Genomic DNA, 16679 nt, shown 5'->3' with positions numbered 1-16679 from the left:
AGTCTTTCCTCTCCCTGGGGGGCAGGGACAGTCTGTAATGCTTGCCATGAAGTTTGCTTTTGTTTGCTCTGAGCTCTTTAATTCTTCAGTCTATAGACAAAAAGAAGCCACATGCTAGCTGGCATCAGTTGTCACCAAGCAGCAGCAAGCTGTCACCTCAGCAGTGAAGCCTATGACAGCCTAGAGAGGGTCTAACTCACTCCCAGCTCCCACAGGGACACAGAGAAGGTCTGAGTTGAAGGAGAATTTCAACAAAACATTCTGTCCTATTCATCGTTCAAAGGGCTGCTAGAAGAATCTGATCCAGGTAATGTGTCTTTAAGGAAGGGGCAGGGAGAAAAATTCCATGGCCAGTGCAGCCTTGAGCAGCACAGGGACCTAGAAAGGAGGGGAATGGTAGACAGAGAAACAAGACTCTGGGTCCACTTCAAGAATGAATACTTTTTATTTTTCCCTTTTCTGTTTATATATTGTTTTGTTAGGGACTAGAGAGAGCCTTGCCAGCAGAGCTTGAGTGAACAGTGCCTTTAACCCTCTTCCTGAATTTTTCCTTCTGCACTCTGCTGGCTTTGTTTTGTCCCAAGGGCATTCCTCTCAGGCTTTATCTAGTGTTATCAGATTTGTTCAGCAGTCACCAGGCCCTATCTGGATCAGAGTTTGTGCTTGAGTGATGAACTGCTTGAGTGATAAACATCTGGACTCTTAAGGAGTAAATACAGAAGAAGGAGGGGAGTGAAATAACAATAAAGACATCTGAGCAAGTTCTAACAAATTACACTGTTAACTGTCTAAATGAAATCTTATAATATACATCATTTTGTATATAAATATGAATATATAATTTAGATTAAGTTTTCTCATTTGGGCATGCTCCTTCCAAGATCTAAAGACCACATTAAAAAAATCCCCTCTTTTTTTTTAAGTAGTCTTGTGCTGCCACAAATATTTTTAAATAATTTGTTTATTTTTATTTTATTTGCATTGGTGCTTTTGCACACATGTATGTCTACATGAAGGTTTCAGATTTTGGAGTTACAGACAGTTGTCAGTTGCCATGTGGGTGCTGGGAATTGAACCTGTGTCCTCTGGAATAGCAGTCAGTGCTCTTAACCGCTGAGCCATCTCTAGCCCCAAGCAGGTTTTTTTTTTTCCTTTTTCTTTTTTTAGATTTATTTATTTATTATGTATACACGTATGCCTGCACACCAGAAGAGGGCACCAATTCTCATTATAGATGGTTGTGAGCCACCATGTAGCTGCTGGGAATTGAACTCAGTGTCTGGAGAGCAGCCAGTGTTCTTAACCTCTGAGCCATCTCTTCAGTCAGGAGGAGCCTTCTTTTGAGCTGTTGGTCAGGGAGTGCACGCGACTCCCAAAACATACAGCCTATTGCTGTCGCCCTTGGTTACTCCCCAGAGGCAGAAGGTAAGTCCCTACTGCTGAAGACACTATGCGGTTCAGAACTAGAGGCCCCTGAGCAGGAACTGACCTCCTTGAGGACCAGCTTTTATAGTACTAGAGATGCTTTGCAACCTTCCAAAGGAGGGAAGCAACTAACAGTCCTACCCCATTGATGTCTATGAACCATAACAACAACCAGCATGGTTCAATAACCCTAAGTGTGCAGTAGAGCCACACATACCTTGTCAGTAACCAACAGCTTTCCATCTGGACTGAAAACTCACTCAACAAGAGGGAAACCATGCCTGATACTAGAAACCTAGCTGATTACTCAGTGCTGGTGAAGTCATGGATCTTGGAGGAGAACCTAGAAACACAACTTTACTAAAGCAGCATCATCCCTAACAACAATCTATAAACATTTGTCCTTCTACCCACAGATAATGGTAGCCTTCACTCCTCATCAAGGAAACTTCTCTTTGCAAGAGATGGAGACCATTAGAGAAAACAGCAGGCAGTCAAAATGCAGAGTTGTAGAGCACAGTCCCAGGGGAAACATCTAAGAAACAGCTCCCCTAACCCTCAGGGATCACTGTAGAAGAGGAGAATATATAGAAAGATTGTGAGAGCCAGGATCAGGGAGTCTGCTCTGAGATTGTGTCTCCTGGTAATGTCAAAAGCTACACTCACACATCTTACCAATATAACTGTGACCTGAACAAGGAAGACACAATGGCCATGCCACAGTGGATGGGGAAATGCCAGGAGGCCTCAGCCCCACAGAAAGAAGTACAGGCAACTGAGAAATGCTGGGAGTATGTATTTTGACTTCAAAATTTGTGTCTAAGGATATGTTGCTTTGGAAAGGAGGCTCTGTTTATGTTTCCACAGGAAGCAAGAGGATTTGGATTTGTTCTAGGTTAAGATTTAACAGGATTGACCAGCCAAAAAACCCCCTGAAACTTCTCCAGTGACACCATGGCCTAGATAATCTAACATCCAAAATCAACTTTAAGGCAACTGGCTCAGAAAATACAGCCTCACAGACTACTCCAGTCAGGACTTGACCATAATCCTAAGATTTTGTTTGTGTCCCCATAAGATTACCAGTACCCTCTATCAGCAAGAAGTAGCCTAGAAAACTATGCCTGCATTCCCAAAAAAGGGATTATGGATGTCTGTTTTTGTTTAGGTTGTTGGTTACAAATTGTTACTGGTTGTAACAATGTCTTTCTAAAAGAAGAAAGGAGGATATGATAAAGAAATATAGGATATAGATATGATAGTATAAAAAGGGTAGATTATTGAACCTACTTTTAAAGAGCAACAACTTGATTTAAATGTTTTACATTGCTATGGATTTTAGTTTATGGATAAAAATTTAAAGTTAATTTCATTATACTATATTATTTTTACCCTTGTTTAAGATATTATGTTTATGGAATTCATTTAAATTGTAATAGATAAATAAGAAATACAGATTAATAATTAGTCATCTATGATAATCAAACTTATAGTTGTATTAGTTAAGTTTTTTAGGTATACACAGATATATTTCAATTAGGTAGGTAATCTTCAAACACCTCAAAGACCTACAGAATATGGCATTTAAAATGTTTTAAAAACTTAGACTTTCTGGACAGTGGGACAAGTCTGCTCCTGGCAGCCCCAAATTACTTCAAGGAAGATGATGGGCATCAATGACACTCCATATGGAGTTTATCTTCTTCTTGGCAAAAATAGCCATTTGGACAAGAAACTGTTCTTGCCTGAACTGCTTGACAAAATGTTATATCACGTACATGCAGGACCCACAGGGAGGTGACCAGTGAACTTTGAAAGCTGAGATGGTTCTTTAGGTTCCTCCTCTGTAGAAGAAACTGCCAGACATTCTACAGGACACAGAGAAAAGTGACTGGGCTGAAGATGGATGCCCCAACATTGCAGAGGACCTTTGGATTACTGTCCAGGCAGACAACTGTCTCTGTCATTCTAGGGTTTTGGAAGTTGCTTACAATGCTCTTCATGTTTACTTAGATAATATTGTATCCTTATGAGGGCTTTGATGTTGAAGACTAGATAGTTATAATTTTCCTTAGTTATGATAAAAGATAAATTAGATATAAAACCTTAAACTCACAAATATAGGATAAATAGAATATCTTCTTTAATTTTGCCAAATACAAATAGACTAGATATTATAATTACAATTCTTGCTTGATAACTGTTTTGTTATATGTAATTTTACTATGTTAAATTAAAACCTTCCTTTTTGAAAAAAAGAAAAGGGGAAGTGCTGTGGATATTGCTCTGTATGCTGTGAATGTGTTGCTAATTGGTTGATAAATAAAATACTGATTGGCCAATAGCCAGGCAGGAAGTACTGGTGGGATAAGCAGACAAGGAGAATTCTAGGAAGGGGAAGGCTGAGTCAGGAGAAGCCAGACAGCTGTCTAGGGAGCAGCATATAATGGCACATAGGTAAAGCCATGGAATGTGTGGCTACATATAGATTAACAGAAATGGGCTGAGTTTAAGTGTAAGAGCTAGTCAGTAGGAAGCCTGAGCTAATGGGTGGGCAGTTTCAATTAATAAAAGCCTCTGTGTGTTTACTTGGGTCTGAGCAGCTGTGGACTGGGCAGGACACTGGAAAACTCCAGCCTTAGTTATGCAATTAGAAAATGAAACAGACTGAGCAGGTTATATTTAGGAATATAACAGCACTTAATAAAAAAACAAAACAAAACAAAACAAAAAAAAGGCCATGCATTTGGAAAAGGGCAAGGATGGATATATTGGAAGGTCTGGAGGGAGGAAAGGAAGGGAGAAATGTTCCAGCTGTGACCTTGAAGCACTGCCTCAGTGAGGTAGCTGGTAAATGCCATACCTCCCTATGACCTGCCCCTGGGGTATGTCTGAGACAAGAGCCCTTAAGACCCAAGATCTATGTGTACGTGCTGGCCCTCTTGGCTCCTCATGATCCTAGATGCTGGATTGCAGACCAAGTCAGAGTTTCCAGAGAACCATGCTGGACTGCACCTCTTCTCTCCTGGATCCTGTAACCAGTCCCTTTACTGGCTGTAGTTTACCCCCAAATAAACCTTTTAACTACCGGATAAACTACATGGAGTTGCCTTGTTAAATTCTCACATTATCTGGCACTCATGTGGGGCAAACTCCAAAAGCCCAGCCGGGTCTCTTCTGCCCTCAGCCTCCTATGTGGCTGCGGTGGCACACTTTCCACACTTCCCTATCTCTTTTCTTCTCTGTCTCTTTTAAAATTCCTGCTTCTCCTGGGGACCCAGTGCTTACCCGTTCAGCCCAGAAACACTGGGTACTGCTCCTTCCCTTCCTTCCTAGTTCCCAGCTCGAAGGCATGTGCAATGCCCTCCAGGTTCCATATAGCCATCCACTAGCCTCGCAGGCACCAGGGAGCACCTCTGTGGTGAGTCTGGTTCCATTCCTGATACAAAGGAGTGGCTGAGTCTGGTCCTGTGGCAAGCTTTGCCCCCACATCAGTGAGAGCCGCCATTAGTGAGCCCCCCTCCAGTGGGAGGGGCAGCTGCTGAGCCTGCGCTGGCTCCTGTCTGAGCCCATGGCTTCTACCATCTCTCTTTGAAGCTGCTCAGAGGCTGCCCAGTTACAATAGATGAGTAGGCAAGGCCTGCCACTACTGCCACCTGGCTGGCTCCTGGAAGACACTTCCCCCATGGTTGCTCACAGGTGCTCACAGGGGCTCTGGACCACAGCCACCACCTTGTCCTCTCTGCTTGGAGCTCTCTGTGCCCTGAGCTCAGGCCACCCAACTCCACATGCTGGCCTCTTGGCTAAAGGGCCCTGAAGCTCCTGGGAGACTCGGGAAGATCTGTTGTCACTGCACTGCTGCTGCTGCTCCTCCACACATGCTCATGGGACACTCTGTTTCTGCCTGCAGCTGCTGCCAGTCAATCTTCAGCGGAACCTTCTTTAGCTCTATACTGGTGACACCTGCTGGTCGAAAAGCGCTACTACACCCCAAAAACCATTGCAAGGATGGTAAATACAAGCAAGCCAGTGTTTCATTTCAGGTAAGAGTACTTGATAATTTTACACCTTGAAAATGATTAACAAATTTTGAATATTTCTTATAGTATGGCAGAAAATATTACTTCACAAGAATTTAAAAGCTTTTTTGTCTGTATTATGAACAACATTTTTTTTTCCTGGAAATATATGACCTTCCTAAGATGTATCTGGCCTGTACCATTTTGGCATTTACCATAATAATTCACACAGCATTCAAATACTGGTTTAATAACAATGACAAAGTTGAGCCATTATTTGGACTGATACAGGCTTTACAAGATAGCAATGAAAGTTTACATAAAAAGATTCTTTCTCTGGAATCTGCTAAACAGGATTTACAAGGTCATAATAAAGATTTAGGTAACAGGATCCTTACTTTGGAATCTGCTAATTACAAGAATCTTTATTACAAGAACTTCAGTCCATTAATAATAAATGTATAGCCAGGTATGATTTTATTGATAATAAATATCAATACTTAATGGATAGAACAATAACTCTCTAGGGTGAAGTTGTTGCTACTCAGACACTTCATAAAGAAGACAGATTATCATTAACTGATAACATAAGGTCTATGGAATCATGTGTTTCAGAAGAACATAAAAGGTTGCATGATTCCATGAAATCTCTGGAATCTCTCAGAACAAAGGAGGTTCATTTGCTAGAACAGACCCTAGGTGCTCATATGCAAGCCCTAGAAGAAACTCTCAGTAAATACGACAAGGGACCTAATAAGCAGAAGGGCAAGACCATACGAATTGTAACATCTCCAAATTGCTCTCATACAATGGCTTATCCTGTCATCATCCATGAGAAGTCAGCAGATAATAGACACTCTGAGTCATATGTAGAATATATATTACAACCTATTTCAATGAGAGATTTTTTTTAAAACATATGAAGGAACTGGTAGTCATGTATGACATACACTCAACACTTGTAAGACAAATTTTAAATTCATGGTCTACCTCAAGTAGAATTATACCAGATGACTAGAGTCAGTTGATCTCAGCTGTTCTAGAATACAGTCAGCAGTTGCAATGGAAGAGCTGGTTAAGAGAGGAGGCTATGAACCTGGAACAGCAGGACAAGGTTTTGAGATCTCCTAAAATTAAATTATTGGTTAAGGATGTTTAGCTGATAGAAATGTACATGCCACTTATGAGGAGCATACAATATCCCTATGCCATACAGCAGCTCTAAATTCTTGGGAAAAAATTCCAGAACCAGAAAAACAACTGAGATATACACAAAGATATTCTAGGGACCACAGGAACCTTTCACTGATTTTTACAAAGGCTAACAACAGCTATAATGAAAGCTGTGTCAGATAAAGAATTAAGACAAATACTAACCGAGTCCTTGGCATTTAACAATGCTAATACAGAATGGAAAAGAATATTTACACCATTAAAGATCAGATCAGCTCCTTTGGAAGAATGGATTCAGTATACTAATGGTGTTGAGTCTCTTAACTACTGTAATGAGGCTTGGATAGGAGAGGCAATTCCCAGAGGTGGAAGAAGGCCCCATGGTACCAAATGTTTTAAATATGGTACACCAGGTAATATAAGTAAAAACTGTACACGGGTTGCTCCTAGAAGTAATCCTCCTTCTAGAAAGAACTGAAATGGGAGACCCCAACCTTCTGGATTATGTAGAAGATGTAGCAAAGGCCAACATTGGACTGATGAGTGCAGATCAATAATAGATATACGAGGCAACCCTTTACCACTGGGAAATGCTTTAAGTGGCCTCTTGCAGGTCCCCAAATTGAATGTGCTCCAAACATTTCCAGCCACAGTGGAGGAAATTCCTCTCTAGGACAATTAAATAACCCAGTGTCTAATGTAAAGAGTGATACTGCACTGGATGATAGAACATCTCTGGTAGATAAACAAAAAGTTCCAAAGAACATAACAAAATTAATGTTTTGGCAGACTTCCATAAATGGACAAAAACCAAAGCTTAGAGTTTGAATTAATGGCATTATTCTGGAGGGCCTGGTAGACATGGGTGTGGTTGTGACTATAATTACACCCAAATCATGGCATCCAACTGGGCCTTTTCAAGAGGTAGATGCCCAATTTCTAGCAATTGGAATCTTATCTCAGATAAAACAGAGTTTGAGATGGGTTGAACACACAGGGTAAAAGGACAGAGAGGAAGGCCAAAGCCATATGTGGCAAATGTAGCAGTGAATCTTTGAGGCTGAGATCTGTTATAACAGTGGAATACCCAGATTAAAATTCCTGCAACCTCAGAAACGGAATAGAGACCAATGCATGTTTCTAGAAATAATATCATAACATGTTATAAAAAACAGTCACCAACCATTCAGGCTATACATAAACAAAGCACAACTGCTATTGAATTCTCAGAAGTACCAACACCTCACCTTTCTGTCTGGGTTAGTCAGTGGCCTTTGACAAAAGGGAAGCTTCAAGCTTTAGAACAGCTGGTTCAAGAGCAGTTAAATGCTCAACACATTGAAGAATCTACCAGCCCTTGGAATTCTCCTGTATTTGTTATTTTAAAAAGTCTGGTAATTGGAGAATGCTGACAGATCTGAGAGCTATTAATAAAGTAATCCAGCCTACGGGTTCCCTACAGACTGGGATGCCCTTGCCATCTCTGCTACCCAAAGAATGGTCTATAATAGTTATTGACTTAAAAGACTGTTTCTTTACCATGCCTTTACAAGAAAATAATAGAGAAAAAATTGCCTTCATAGTTCCTAATTACAACAATTCTCAGCCAGTCAAGAGATATCAATGGAAGGTCCTCCCACAGGGAATATTAAACAGCCCTACCTTATGGCAATATTTTGTGCAAAAACCATTGGAGATAATTTGTGTGAAATTTCCACAATCCACAATTTATCATTAAATGGATGATATCTTATTAGCTGATCCAAAGTTAGGCACATTAGAAAGCATGTTTGAAGAAGTAAAAAAAACAAAAAAAAGTTTTGCCTTTGGGGACTGCAAATTGCTCCTGAAAAAATACAGAGAAGAGATTCTATTAATTACTTAGGATATAAGATAGAGCTACAAAAAATCAGACCCCAAAAGGTTCAACTAAGGAGAGATCGATTGCAGACCCTTAATGATTTTCAAAAATTGTTAGGAAGCATTTCCAGTTTACTGGGTACACGGGAATACCTAGAGATGGACTACAAAATTTGGCTAATACTCTAGAAAGGGACAAAGAATTAAATAGTCCAAGAGAATTATCAGCCAAAGCTGAGAAGGAATTGGCTCTAGTAGAAAAGACAATATGAGAAGCACATATGGATCGTGGGGATCCAGAACTTAAATGCATTCTGGTCATACTCCCCTCCAGAAATTCCTCCACAGGTATTTTGATGCAGAGGGAAGATATTTTATTGGAATGGATATTTCTACCATGTTACCCAAGTAAGAAGTTAAAGACTTATATAGAAAAGTTCTCTGATTTAATTCAAAAGGGAAAATTAAGACTTCACCAGTTGAAAGGCATGGACCCAGCAGAAACTGTAGTACCTTTAACTAATGAAGAAATTTCCTTGCTATGGAAAGATAATGAATACTGGCAGAGAGCCTGCAGTGACTTTTTGGGAGAGATTAACAACCATTATTTCAAAAGCAAGAGAATAGAATTCATAAAGATGACTGAATGGATCCTTCCTTATGTTGTACAACAAAAGCCAATTTCTGGAGTCCTCACATTCTATACTGATGCAAATAAAACAGGGAAAGCAGGAGACTTAAGTAAAGTGGTTCAAAGTTCATACAACTTTGTACAAAAAGCAGAACTGTATGCCATTCTTATGGTACTGATGGATTTCACAGAACCACTCAATATAGTCACTGACTCTCAATATACAGAGAGTTGTTTTACATACTGAAACTGCTGAATTTATTCCTGATAATATAGAATTAACTTCATTACTTATACACTTGGAGGAAATAATCAGAAATAGGAAACATCATATATGCATATATATGTATACATACATACACACACACACACACACACACACACACACACACAAACACACACAACACATATTGGATCCCATATGGGGCTTCCAGGACCTCTAGCACAAGTTAATGATGAGATTGATCAGTTACTAATAGGTAACATGCTAGGAGCCTCATAATTTCATAAGAAACACCATGTAAATAGCAAAGGTTTGAAGAAGGATTTCTCCATCACTTAGCAACAAGCCAAGGATGTTATAAAAAAAAAAAGTCCTACTTGTTCCTTCTATAATCAAACTCTATTACCTGCAGGAAACAATCTAAAAGGTATACAAAGAAATGAAATTGTTCAGATGGATGTGTTTCAATTTGCAGAATTTGGAAGATTAAAGTATGTATACCATACCATTTACACCTATTCTGGATTTCAATGGGCAACTCCTGTGAGTTTTGAAAAGGCTGATTCTGTGATTACACACCTATTAAAAGTTATGACAATCATGGGAATACCTGTACAAATTAAGACAGACAATGCCCCAGCATATGTCTCCAATAAAATGAGACAATTTTTTGCTTATTACAATATTACAATATAAAGCATTTTACAGGTATACCACAAAATCCCACGGGCCAAGTAGTCTTAGAAAGATCCAATCAAACTTTAAAGGATATGCTAAATAAACAGCAATAGGCAACAATGACTCCTAGAAATAGATTGCATAATGCTTTATTAACCTTGAATTTTCTCAGTGCTGATGAGAAAGGAACAATAGCTGCAGAGAGACATTGGACAACAGAAAAAAAACTCCTGAGTTAAACCAACCAGTTTATTTCAAAGATGTGTTGACCTCAGAATGGAAACCAGAATTTGTCCTACGTTGGGGAAGTGTTTTTGCTTTTGTTTCTGCAGGAGAAGAAACACTATGGATACCAACAAAATTAATAAAAATTTGATTCAAACAGGATAAACCTCTTGATGAGAAGTAAAAGCTCATCCACTGATGTGACATCTCTACAAGTTGTAAGAAAAATTTAACAAACAAGGGTTGGGGTAGGGTTCTTTTTTTTTCTTTACAGGATAATAGAAATATACCCATCTTCCAGAAATCATAAGGCCTTGAATATTCAGACACCTACAGCAGAAAGAAAGAACCTATTGGTAACAATCTACACAGGGCAATATCTCACTGCCTAACATCTATATCTCTTTAACTCTAGAAAAGTTGTGGTTCTGGTTCGATATCAAGCTAGCTTTGGACTTGGAATTTGGCTCCCTCCTTCTCTAAACCAAAGCATATTGCTAAAAGAAAAGGTTAAGAGATTCTGTCTCATATCAGAAGAGCCATCTGGTGTGGGACAGAAGAAACTACTGTCTTCAAGATTCTATTTCTCTCCATGCTTATTCCTGATTTCTCAGAATCTTATATGTCATGTCATCTTTAAATCCAAACTTTCCATTTTGATGTTAATAATGTTCAAGTTTTCCATAGTAAAAAGTAAGTCTTTTCCAATAGCAATCTCTGAAGTCTCCATAAGGAGATGGGACCCCACAACAACAACAACTCTACCCAGTCCAGAATGGTGCCAATGGTACTTACAAACATTACCTAATGATCAATCTTGGACTGAAAACTCTCCAAGATAATTCCATAATAAGATGGTTCATCATACTATACTTCTAGCCAGAATCTCAGACAACCTTACCATTACTCTGAGACTGGCTGCAGAATCTCAGAATCTACAGTTAGTCCAACTGAGACTTAACTATCTGAGCTTTTTTAAATTTAAATTTTTATTTTTGAGACAGGGGTTCTCTGTGTAGCTTTGGAGCCTTTCCTGGAACTCACTCTGTAGACCATGTTGGCCTCAAACTCACAGATATCTGCCTATCTCTGTCTCCCAAGTGCTGGGATTAAAGCCATGCACCACCACTGCCCGGCCTATCTGAGCTTTCTTATAGGACCCCACAAATATACTGTTGCCCCCTGAACAGCAGGGAGCAATTCTAAGAAAACAATGCCCCCTTTGCCCCAAAGGTTTCATGTTTCTCGGGTTTATAAATAATGGTTATAAGGTTGGGGGTAGAAGAAAACATTGAACTTGGTATTCCCCTTAAGAAAAGAAAAAAAAAGGGAATGGATAGGTAGAGGATATTAAGGTAGATTATTGTATATACTAGTAAACTAATTTAGTAAAATATCAGCCTGTCAATGGTATGGTATACATACTTTAATCTTCCAAATTCTGCAAAATGAAACACATCCATCTGCCAAATTTCATTTCTTTGCATACCTTTTGGATTGTTCCCTTCAGGTAATGGAGTTTGATTATAGAAGGAACAAGTAGGACTTTTTTTTTTTTTTTACAACATCCTTGGCTTGTTGCTAAGTGATGGAGAAATCCTTCTTCAAACCTTTGCTATTTACATGGTGTTTCTTATGAAATTATGAGGCTCCTAGCATGTTACCTATTAGTAACTGATCAATCTCATCATTAACTTGTGCTAGAGGTCCTGGAAACCCCATATGGGATCCGATATGTGGTTTTTTTTTGTTGTTGTTGTTTTGTTTTGTTTTTCGTTTTTTTTTTGTGTGTGTGTATACATATATATGCATATATGGTATTTCCTATTTCTGATTATTTCCTCCAAGTGTATAAGTAATGATGTTAATTCTGTATTATCAGGAATAAATTCAGCAGTTTCAGTATGTAAAACAACTTTCTGTGTATTGAGATAAATTGCACTGTTATGGATTCTTGGATATTAATACAAATGTAAACTTTTTATATTCTTATTTCAGGTAATTTGTATATTGACACAAATACAGAACCATATTTGTTGTAATGTACATATATTTCTATTCTTATTTGAAATGTTTGTATATTGATACAAACGTAAAATTATATTTGTCATAGTGTATGTATGTTTTAGCTCTGTTTAGGATATTTGATATATTGATACACATTTAGGATTATTGTCATATTGCATATTGCACTATGCATTCTTATCCCTGCTTTAGCTATTTTGTGTATTGTCACAATTTTGAGGTCATTATCCTTCTACTGTATGTTTGCTTACAGACTATTTACCCTGTTTATGTGAAGCCTTAGTCCTTAGGTTATCTAGGTAGATAAGACTTACAGATTTATAGTCATCTATGCTTGTCATCTCTATAGTTATGTCAGTTAGGTTCTCCAGACTTACAGAAACATATGTCAGATGGACAGGTAATCTTCAAACACTTCATAGACCTGGAGAATATAGCATTTAAATGTGTTGATAACTTGGAATTCTGTTGATGTGAGACATGATTGCTCCTGGCAGCACTGATCTGATCCCGAGAGAATGAGGGGCTTCTGAAACTTTTCCATTTGGAAGTTTGTCTTCACCTTGGCAGAACATGGCCTACTGGGCAAAGAACTGCCCTTGCCTCGACTGCTGACAGTAACATGGTCTGACAGATAACCTAGGCCTGTAGCCAATTTGAATGCACCAACGATGCTGAGGAACTTTAGGTGACTGTCCAGGCTGCTGGCTGTCTCTGTCTACTCTCACAAGATTCTCAAAAGTTGCTTCAGTCCTTCTTCCATTTCTCAGGTAATATTATATTTTTCCTCAGGTCTTTGATGGGATTGAAGACTAACAATTATAGTTTCAATCTTTTTGTACCTTAGCTAGAACATATTAGGTATTAGATTCAGGTTCTTTAGGATAGGACACCTTTTGGAATACTCTCTGTAGTGTGCCATTTACCTATGCTCCAGACTTCTCTGGACTTTAGTGTTTTAGTATGTGTTTCCTGTTTGATGTTCTTTCCATCTTCTCTAGGACAATATTTGATAATCATTCCTATTGTATATAGTTTTGTACTAGGTTAGACTTTCTTATTTAAACAAAAGGGGGGAGATGTAGTGGATAGCTGTTCCAGCTTTGACCTTGAAGCACCACCCCAGTGAGGCAGCTGACAACTGCCATGCCTACCTATGACCTGCCCCTGGGGGATGGACAAGATGGGAGCCCTTAAGACCTGAGATTTGTATGTGCTGGCACTCTTGCCTCCTTATGATCCTGGATGGTAGACCGCAAACCAAGTCAGAGTTCTCCAGAGAACCACACTGGACTGCACCTCACCTCTCCTGCATCCTGTAACCAACCCCTTTACTGAAGTGTTACCCCAAAATAAACTTCCTTTTAACTGCCAGATAAACTACGTGGAGTTGCCCTGTTAAATCCCTGCATTAGAGAAACAATGCAATTGTGTTATGATATTAAAAATTAAAGAAAAAAAAAGAACTTCTCAAAGCAAGGACTCAACCTCTCCAAGTGCAGGAATCTTCCTCCCACCATCCCCTAAAACCTCCTGAGATGATGTTCCTTTTTGAAAGTGGAAACACTTTTCTGCAAGACAGATAACTTCTACCTCACCTGCCCAGTTGGGCTTGAATGAAACCATCCTCCTCATCAACCTCTGTTCCTGTTTGGTCTGCTACAGGTTGTTGGCAGAAGGACCTCCAGGCCCCAGTAGTGACTAGTTCATTCCTCTCCTGCAATGGTTCTTAGTCTTGGAGGTGATGACACAGATTTCTGATTATTTTCTTCCATTTTTGGCTGTGTGTTAGGTCACTTTAACAGTCACCAGTCATAACCAGCTTGACTGGAGGAGTGTCTGCAGTGACCACCACTCTCTGCAGAAATGAGGTTTCCCTCCATGCTGCATGCTAATGGCACTAGCAATCTCTGGGTATGAACAGCATCTTCAAAGGCAATTTTGTAAGGATCCTGGCAGGAATATGCAGGCATTTTAAAGGACTCTGTGCCTTTTCTTTTTCCTTTTAGCTGTCAGACTATTACAACAAATGTTCCCAAGAAATTGGAGTTTTCCAGGAACCACATGCTGGAATAAGAGAAGATAGTACCATCCTGAGGAAGACAGTACTTGCAGAAAACGATTTCACCCAGTTCTGACAACTCATCAGGACACATTGCATGAGACACTGAAGCCCAGATGAGGGTGGGTAGGACCCTATCTTGACTGGCATTGCTTACTCTGTATACTTTTCTGCCCTCTGTTTAACCTAAACCTCCAGTTAGGATCCTGAAGATGGAGTAGAGTTGAGAGGATGTCACTGAGCCTCTTTGCTCCTTCATGGGGTCCTCAGCTCTCCCTAGCCACAGGTCTTTGCCTTGGCTCAAAGTATCCGAAGTTCCTTCTTGTGGAGTAAGTCTGAGCAAGCTGCCTGGGCTACCCATCAGAGTCGTACCCTGACTTCACTGGTGAGCAGTTCTTAACCAGCAGGGTGAGAGTGTGGCAGGTCTTTAGCCAGGTAGAACTACTGGTGACAAATTTCCCCAGTAGCCTGTGTAGTAGCTACAAAAGTTAGGTACCAAGGAGTACTACTTGAAATCTTCTCTAAGACATTAACTCATTAGTCAATGCCACATAACACTCTGTCACACTATTCCACAATATACTTTAACACAGTACTATTTTTATTAATTCATAGATGGATACATGTGTTCTGGTCATATTTACCTCCACTTTTTCCCTAATTCTCCCCAATTCACCCACCCTTTCCTAGATTTCTGTCTTTTATTTTTTTTAACTCTCTGAGTCCAATTGGTTCCAGTTAGATACTGAAGAGTGGGGTCATGCACTCAGGCATGACATAGTACTTTGTTTTTAATCATTACATAATGTTTTATAGTTTTTTGTTAGTTACCCTGTTCCTTCATTAGTTGGTAAAGTCTGATGGTGTATATTTCAAATTCTTTTTTTTTTTTTTTTTTTTTTGCTAAAAAGTAAAAACATTTTATTTATGTATACGTGTGTGCGTCTACATGAGTTTATGTGCACCATGGGTATCCAGGCATCCTTAGAAGAGGGTGTCAGATCACTAAGAGTTACAGGCAGTTGTGAGTGACCTGATGTGAGTGTTGGGAGCTGAACCAGGTCTTCTGCAAGATCAGTTAGTACTATTAACTGCTGAGCATCTCTCCATTCCTCAGAATTTCTCTAAAGATTAGCACAGTGTCTGAACATGGTAGGGCATGAATAATTGTTTTTGGCCCCTGAATGTACACTAGACACTGGACTGTGAACAATGAGCCCCAGGCAGATGTAGAGAGAATGTATCACCCCTAAGGACACAGGATACAGATGTAAAGTGTTCTGCTGTACTGGTTTCCTTCCAGCTGAGGTGAGAGGAGGTCAGGGTTCTGTGGATTCTGAGATTCAGTGAATAGGGCAGAGTTAAAGAAGAATATAGTGCTGAAGGCCTTGATGAAAATTTCATTGCCTAATTCAACTACTGAAATGAACAGTTAAACATGTTAATGTGGGGCTGGGGGTTTAGCTCAGTGGTAGAGCGCTTGCTTAGCAAGCGCAAGGCCCTGGGTTTGGTCCTCAGCTCTGACAAACAACAATGTTAACGTATAAGTGTAGGTGATGCTAATCAATGTTGTTGATTGTAAGTACTCAACTAAAAATGGCTTTGAAAGTGTATCAAGGTATCAAATTACCTTTTCAAACCAAGGGTCACCCAGAAGGCTGACACACACAGGTAAAAGCAACTGATACTTTGGTTGAGGAGGAACAATGGAACTGGGCTTACCAGACACCTCTCTTGACTCCTGCATCTCTAGACAGGGTCCTGAGGCAAAGTTTTGTGGTTGTGAATCTTAGACTAATTCCTTCATTTGGGAAATCACGGCCTGAGAAGCTGACCTGACTTATTGAAAGTCTACAAATTATGGCTTGTAACAGGACCAAAGTCTCTGAACACCAGCTCACTGTGTTTCACTAGTTACCTCCTGTTTCTGATGATGAGAATATAGATTCAGCTGGAATCTCACTGAGATCAGTCCTATGGGAGAGGACAATCAGAGGACTTTTGAGATCCTGGAGCTTCGCTTGGTTTTCTGCTCTTCTTTGACTATAGGGGGATAGCCTACCATGTAAAAATCACCGGGAGCCAGTAGTTAATGATTGAAAAGGAAATGAGACTCTTTATTCGAAGCGTTGTTTTATAAGTACCCTACCAAGTTGATATGACACCTTGATATAACTGTTGAATACAAGCAAAATAGTTAGATTTTTAAAATATCCATGCTACAATCCACAGCCCCAGAGAAGGTGGTAACAAGGAGGGCCCAAAGGGGAATGAGATCACATGGGTTTCCCTGGGAAGGGGAAATAGAAGAGATCCCTGGTTAGACTGGCAGCTGGGTAGATGGGAAAAAGAGGGATT

The sequence above is a fragment of the Onychomys torridus genome, chromosome 7 (genome assembly GCF_903995425.1).
Source record: "Onychomys torridus chromosome 7, mOncTor1.1, whole genome shotgun sequence".
NCBI classification, from domain to species: Eukaryota; Metazoa; Chordata; class Mammalia; order Rodentia; family Cricetidae; genus Onychomys; species Onychomys torridus.
This window is presented reverse-complemented; position numbering follows the sequence as displayed.